Consider the following 7,455-nt stretch of genomic DNA (forward strand, 5'->3'; position numbering starts at 1 on the left):
GGAAAGAGCAATTCTTTAATCTCCAAGAGCTCTAACACAAGTCCCCAAATCAGATCTCAGTAGATAAACTTAGGTCATACACCCATTCCTAAAACAATCATGGCCAGCAATGGGTTTAAATGGGGGCACTGGATCTGGTTCTGGAATGGCCTCAGAGGATTTCTGAGAAAGATTTTTCTCCCTCCATGATAAGAGACAGGCTTGTGAGATAAAAGCTTTTGACCCCTTCTCTGCTTTCCTGCTTTGGAAAGCAGGTGAGAATGGGACCCTTGAAGCTATAGCAGGAGACTAGCCTAGGACACAAGCCATTACAGTGAGAGGACAGCAGGGGAAAGGCAGAGAGGGTGTATTAATGATATTGTTGGGCCTCTCAACAATCTTGAGATCTAGCCCCTCCCCCACTGGGTCAGGCTTTTGGCTCAGCGGGAAGTCTGCTTCTCCCTTTCCCTCTGCACTCCCACCCAGCTCATGCTCTCTCTCCTGCTCTCTCAAATCAATAAATAAAATTTTTTAAAAATATATAATGCTACAGATTTCAATTAATTTTTTATTTCATTCAGATCTAAGTTGAACGATCCATGTTGCTGTATGTGCATCTAGTTGGTTTGTTCTAGCTGTGACATAGAATTCCATGATGTATGTTCCACTTTGCATCATCCATACTTCCATGGATGTTGCCTCCAGCTCCCCACAACCACAAACAATACCATCATGAACTCTGCTGTCCATGTCCCCATGTGGACTTGTGGGATCATTTATATACATATGGAATGCACAGCCTTACCTTGGTTGAGACTGTCAGGTTAACACTCCCACCAACATGGCATGAGTCTCTATGTCCCCACACTCCTGCTAACAGGTGGCATAATCTAGCTGTCTACTCTTGCCTCGAATAGATGTCCACTTTCAGCTCTTTCTATTTTTTTATTTAAAATCAATTTAATTAATGAATACTGTATTATGAGTTTCAGGGGTAGAATTTAGTGATTCACGATATAACACCCAGTACTCATTCCATCACATGGCCTCCTTAATGCCCATCACCCAGTTACCCCATCCCCCCCACCTCACCTCCAGAAACCCTCAGTTTGTTTCCTATAGTTAAGAGTCTCATGGTTTATCTCCCTCTCTGTTTTTGTCTCATTTTATTTTTCCTTCCCTTCCCCTATTATCACCTGTCTTGTTTCTTAAATCTCACGTATGAGTGAAATCAGATATTTGCCTTTCTCTGACTGACTTGTTTCACTCAGCATAATATACTCTAGCTCCATCTGTCACTGCAAATGGTAAGATTTCTTTTTGATGGCTGAGTAATATTCCATTGTATATATACACCACATCTTTATCCAGTCATCTGTCAATGTACATCTGGGCTCTTTCCATATTTTGGCTAATGTGGACATTGCTGCTACAAACATTGGGGTGAATATGCCCCTTTGAATCACTATGTTTATATCCTTTGGATAAATACCTAGTAGTGCAATTGCTGGGTTGTAGGGTAGCTCTATTTTTAACTTTCTGAAGAGCCTCCATACTGTTTTTCAGAGTGGCTGCACCAGCTTGTATTACCACCAGCAGTGTAAGAGTGTTCCCCTTTCTCTCACTTTCAGCTCTTTATTGTTCTAGTTTACATTTGTAACTAATGATTTGGAGCATCTTTTCATAGTAGCCTTTTTGGCTTCCACTTCTATAAATTGCACATTTGGATCCTTTTCCCATTTTTCTATAGAAATTCCTACTATATTTTTCTTATTGTTTTGTAGGAATTCCTTGGATATTTTAGATATTAATCCATTGTCACCCTTAGGCATTGCAAATATCTCCCTTCACCCTGTTATCTATTAACTTTATAGTGATGTCCTTTAGTCTGATACGATCAGCTATGTCTTAAGCTGGAAAGTATGAACTATAAGGTCCTTCTCTACTCCTGAATCACAAAAATATTCTCCAACATAAATTTCTATTAACTTTGTAATTTTACCTTTAAATAGTATATATTTCATTCATCTGGAATCTATCTTTGTATGTGATGTGATGTGATGTGATGTGATGTGCAATCCAGTTTTTTTCTCTATGTAATGAGCTAGTTTTTCCAATACCTTCTATCAGACAGCCGATCCTCTTCCCCTTGATTTCGTGGATTAAGTTCCCAAATAAACCTGTACACCTGGGTCCCTCTAGAGCTTTCCACTCTGTTCCAGTAGTATATCTGTTCTTCCATAGTTCCATTCCATATTGTCTTTATTATGGTTTTGAAGTTGTCCCAACATATGGTGGGCATAACTTCTCCCCATTCTTTGCTCTTTTTCAGAGCTTTTTCACCTTTTTGTGGACTCTTATTCTTTAAATTTTTATGATTTATATTAGTTTAAATTTACATTTATAGATTATTGAATTAATCAAAAAATCTGACTGGCATTTTATTAGCATTGCACTGAGTTTACAGATTAAGAGAAATTTGACATCCCTGTAATATTAAATTATCCCATCCAGAGCACTGACTGTGTCTCCATAGAAGATCCTCTATGATTTTTTCCAGAAACATCATGTGTTTTTTCAGATATGCTAATACCTAGATATTTGTTGATCTTATGAATGATATCTTATTCTTACTGAAATTTCTAATGGGATATGACTGGTATAGAGAAATATCTTTTTTTTTTAATTTGATCTTCTATCCAGCAAAATCTTACTGAGTCCACTTATTAGTAATACTGGTTGACCTGCTGGATTATCTAAATAGATACTTACATCATATATAAAGTTTTATTTCTTCCTTTCCAATCCTTTCTTCTCTTATTTTCTTATCAACTTGATTAATAGCTCCATTCTCTGTTTTTATTTTATTTATTTATTTATTTGAGACAGAGATATAGTGGCGGGGGGGGGACAGAGAGAGAAGGACAAGCAGACTCCCCAGTGAACAGGAAGCCTGGGATCCCAGGACCCTGAGATCTGAGACAAAGGCTGATGCTTAACTGACTGAGCCCCCTAGGTGCCCCTCCATTCTGTGTTAAACAGCAGCAGAGTAGGAGTATCTTACAGTAATATCTCTAAATACTTTAGTGATGAAATCTTGAGCAAATTTCCTCACCCATCCTGATGCTCAGTTTCCCCAGCCAATAAACCTTCCTTAGGGAGTTGTGATGATTGTGATAATAAACCCAAGTTACTGGCATTCAGTGGGTGTTAAAGCATAGAGTATAGCTTTACTAATCCCCCTAATAAAGACATGAGCCATCCATTCCTTGTATGCCATGTTACAAGGAGGTCTACCATTTAAAATACCTAGGAATTCTAGGGGCACCTGGATGGCTCAGTCAATTAAGTGTCTGACTTCGGGCAGGTAATGATCTCAGAGTCCTGGGATGGAGCAGGGGCAGAGATGGGGGGGTGGGGGGTGTCTGAACCCTGCAATGGGCTCTGTGCTCAGCAGAGAGTCCACTTGTCCTTCTCCCTCTGCCCCTCCCCCCATTCATGCTCTCTTTCTTTTTTTTTATTTTTATTTATGATAGTCACACAGAGAGAGAGAGAGGCAGAGACATAGGCAGAGGGAGAAGCAGTCTCCATGCACCGGGAGCCCGACGTGGGATTCGATCCCGGGTCTCCAGGATTGTGCCCTGGGCCAAAGGCAGACGCTAAACCGCTGCGCCACCCAGGGATCCCCATGCTCTCTTTCAAATAAATAAATAAAACCTTTTAAAAATAATGAAATAGGGGGATGCCTGGATGGCTCAGCAGTTGAGCGTCTGCCTTTGGCCCAGAGCATGATCCTGGAGTCCCAGGATCGAGTCCCGCATCAGGCTGCCTGCATCGAGCCTGCTTCTCCCTCTGCCTATGTCTCTGCCTCTGTGTCTCTCATGAATAAATAAATAAAATATTTTTGAAAATAATGAAATAGGGACACCAGGTGGCTTAGTGGTTGAGCATCTGCCTTTGGCTCAGGTCATGATCCCAAGGTCTGAGGATCAAGTCCTACATCAGGCCTCTCGCAGGGAGTCTGCTTCTCCCTCTGCCTATGTCTCTGCCTCTCACTATGTGTCTCTTATGAATAAATAAAAATAAAATCTTTTTTTAAATAAATAAATAAATAAATAAATAAATAAATAAATAAATAAACATCAGATATCTAAAGTAGAGACATGGTTATTTTTACTGGAATCTAAAATGAATGTTTTATAAGACTGGTAGAAAGGATTTCAGCCCCTACCAACTGCAGTTGTTCACTGATAGTATTAACTAAGTATAACTGAGTATATTAGCAATAGCAACACTAGAGGTATAGATCACCCCAACTTTTCATTCTGATTTCATAATGTATGTGTCAGCAATTATCAACACATTTTAAAATAAGCTCTCAAGATCACAGTGATGGTGGTAGAGACTCTGGAATAAATTGAATTTCCTGTGTTCTAAACTGACAGGCAATTTTTTTTATAATAAATTTATTTTTTATTGGTGTTCAATTTGCCAAGTTACAGAATAACAGCCAGTGCTCATCCCGTCAAGTGCCCCCCTCAGTGCCCGTCACCCATTCACTCCCACCCCCTGCCCTCCTCCCCCTCCACCACCCCTAGTTCATTTCCCAGAGTTAGGAGTCTTTATGTTCTGTCTCCCTTTCTAATATTTCCCACACATTTCTTCTCCCTTCCCTTATATTCCCTTTCACTATTATTTATATTCCCCAAATGAATGAGAACATATAATGTTTGTCCTTCTCCGATTGACTTACTTCACTCAGTGTAATACCCTCCAGTTCCATCCATGTTGAAGCAAATGGTGGGTATTTATCATTTCTAATGGCTGAGTAATATTCCATTGTATACATAGACCACATCTTCTTTATTAACAGGCAATGATTAAGAAAAAAATATCAGTGTGCTAATTTTTTTTATTTAACCCCAATATTTTGGTGAGGAAAACACAATTGTCTGTTATTTATCATATGTAAAGTTTTAATCAATATAGTAGATTAGTGCTTAAAATATGATAATGTAAGTGCATAAATAAATTCTAAGTTTTATTCAATCCTTAAAAAATGGTACAAGCCATCAGGCAATTTTCTTTATTAAATTAGATTTTTTTAATTAAATTAAGAAAAATTAGTAGCTCCACTAATTGTTGATACATGCTTCTGCTGGTAGGTTGGTCTTTCCCCCTGAAGATGCATACTGAAATGCAGACAAACAGATCACTAACAGTAATTATAAATATTCTGGGGATGTATTTTCAAAGCCCTGATTTTCAGAAAATTGCGTATTCTTTGCTCTATTTGGGTGAAAGCATGTTTGTAGTAACAACTTAGCAATAAAAACCATCTTTGAAAACTATTCTATTCTTTGATGTGACTGCAGGGACTTATCTCATCACTGATGGCAAGGATTTTAAATAACATTTGCACAACTTGGACAGATTTTCTATTCTGCTTGGAACTGGGTGATTTCGCAATCCCCCTTAGTGACATCACGCTGAACAGAACAGCAATAAATACAATTCACTCCCAGTGTGCTCATTCCTCACTGCGGCTGACGGGTGGTTACAGCTGTGGAAATGGAATTTGATTCCCCTACACTGGCTGTCTGATTCTCTGATCTCAGCACTTTTCCCCTGTGATCCTAAGCTGGAAAATTGTTTTGTATATGAACTACCACAGTGCATTTCAAGTGGAACTGTAGAATTAGTTTTAGAAATTCCCTTTCATATCAACTATGTGTATCCCTACCACCTACACCATCTCCACAAAACACATATTGAATGAGGTACACAAAGAATTGCTAGGTATTGTAAAGCTTGTATTAAGTACCTACTGTATGCCTACCACACTGAAAGGGGATTTAACATTATTGTATCATTAATGCTCCTGTGAGCTAATAGAAAATGTATATGTTGGTCTGTGCCCCTGGTTCCTGGCACAGAGCTCCTAAAACCCTTGTGATTTCCACAGGGGATAGGAGTGTCTTTTGTTCTCATGAGGTAACTTTGGGTAGGCTCCTGGGTAAAAACAGGGGTGGGAGTCATCAGAGCCAGCCATGATTAGAAGCTTGGACTTTTCATTCTCTTGAGACGGGACAGGGGCTGAAAATTGGAGTCAATGTTCGATCATGCCTATGCAATGAAGCCACCATAAAATCCCAAAAGTACAAGGCTCAGAGAGCTTTTAGATTGGCAAACACCTCCCCACGGGAAGGTGGTGAACCCCAAATCTACAGGGACAAAGTCCCTGTGCTCTCAACCCTCCCAGACCTTACCCTACGCATCTCTTCATCTGGCTGTTCATCTTCTCCTTTATCATGTCCTTTAATAAACTGATAAGCATAAGTGTTTCCCTGAGGTCTAGGAGCCGGTGTAGCAAATAATCAGATCCAAAGTGGGAGGAAGTCACAGGAAACTCTGGTTGGTGGCGAAGTCAGACAAAGATGTGGGTAACGTGAGGACTACCACTTGTGATTAACATCTGAAGTAAGGGACAGTCTTATGGGGCTGAGCCACTAACCCGTGGACCTGTTTCCCTGTGGAGCATGTCAGTGTTAAGTTGTAGGACAGCCCACTGGGGTCACACAAACCTGCTTGGTGACGGAAGCCCCACACATCTGGGGTCAGAAGTACTGTGCAGGTGGTCGCGTGTGACAGGACAGGAGACACACACAAAAGGACATCTCCTGGTGACCCTGCAGATGGCCGACAGCAGTAACCATGACAAAATCACCCATGCAGCTACGAGAAAGCACATCCCCACAGTTGAGAGCATGGTCTGGAGTAAGAAACCTTGTCTTCAGTCTCAGCTTTGCCACTTGGGCATGTCACTCAAGTCAGGTTCCTCAACCTGTCTATTCTCTGGTCTCCTTGTCTGTAACACAGGAATGATACTAGTGCTACCTTAAAAGGCCCTTGTGGAGATTAAATGAGATGATGGAGGTGATACTTTCTGTGGGTTATACATTCTTTCAGGCTGGGAACACGTGCATGAGATTGTACTTTCCTCCCGTGAAGAAACTCCCAGAGGGGAGTGCTAGCTGGCACCCGCTGGGCAGCTGAGGTCCCTGGGTGACTGCTGCTGTTCAGCAGTCATGGTCAGGCCCCAGGAGGAAGTCGGAAGGTGGGCTAAGGCAGGACAAAAGGACATGGCTCACTCCAGTCATCCACCCTCCGAGAACCTTTCCAGAATCTTCTCATGGTCTGGGCTCCTCACCTCCCTCTCTCCTAGGCCTCCACAGTGGCTCCGGCCCATCCCCTCACTGAAATGACTCTTTCTCAGCTTACTCACGACTCCATGTGTCTAAATTTAGTAAACAGTTTTCATTCTTCCTCTGTCCTGACCTCTCCCTTTCTCTCAGCAGACCAAGGTTCCCTCCTTGAAACACATTCTTCTCATGGCCTCCATGACATAGTGCTCTCTGCCTCTCTCCCTACCTCTCTGGCAGCTCCTTCTGTCCCCTGAGCATATTCTTCTCCTCA

This window comes from Nyctereutes procyonoides, unplaced genomic scaffold, assembly GCF_905146905.1.
Source record: "Nyctereutes procyonoides isolate TBG_1078 unplaced genomic scaffold, NYPRO_anot_genome, whole genome shotgun sequence".
Lineage (NCBI taxonomy): Eukaryota > Metazoa > Chordata > Mammalia > Carnivora > Canidae > Nyctereutes > Nyctereutes procyonoides.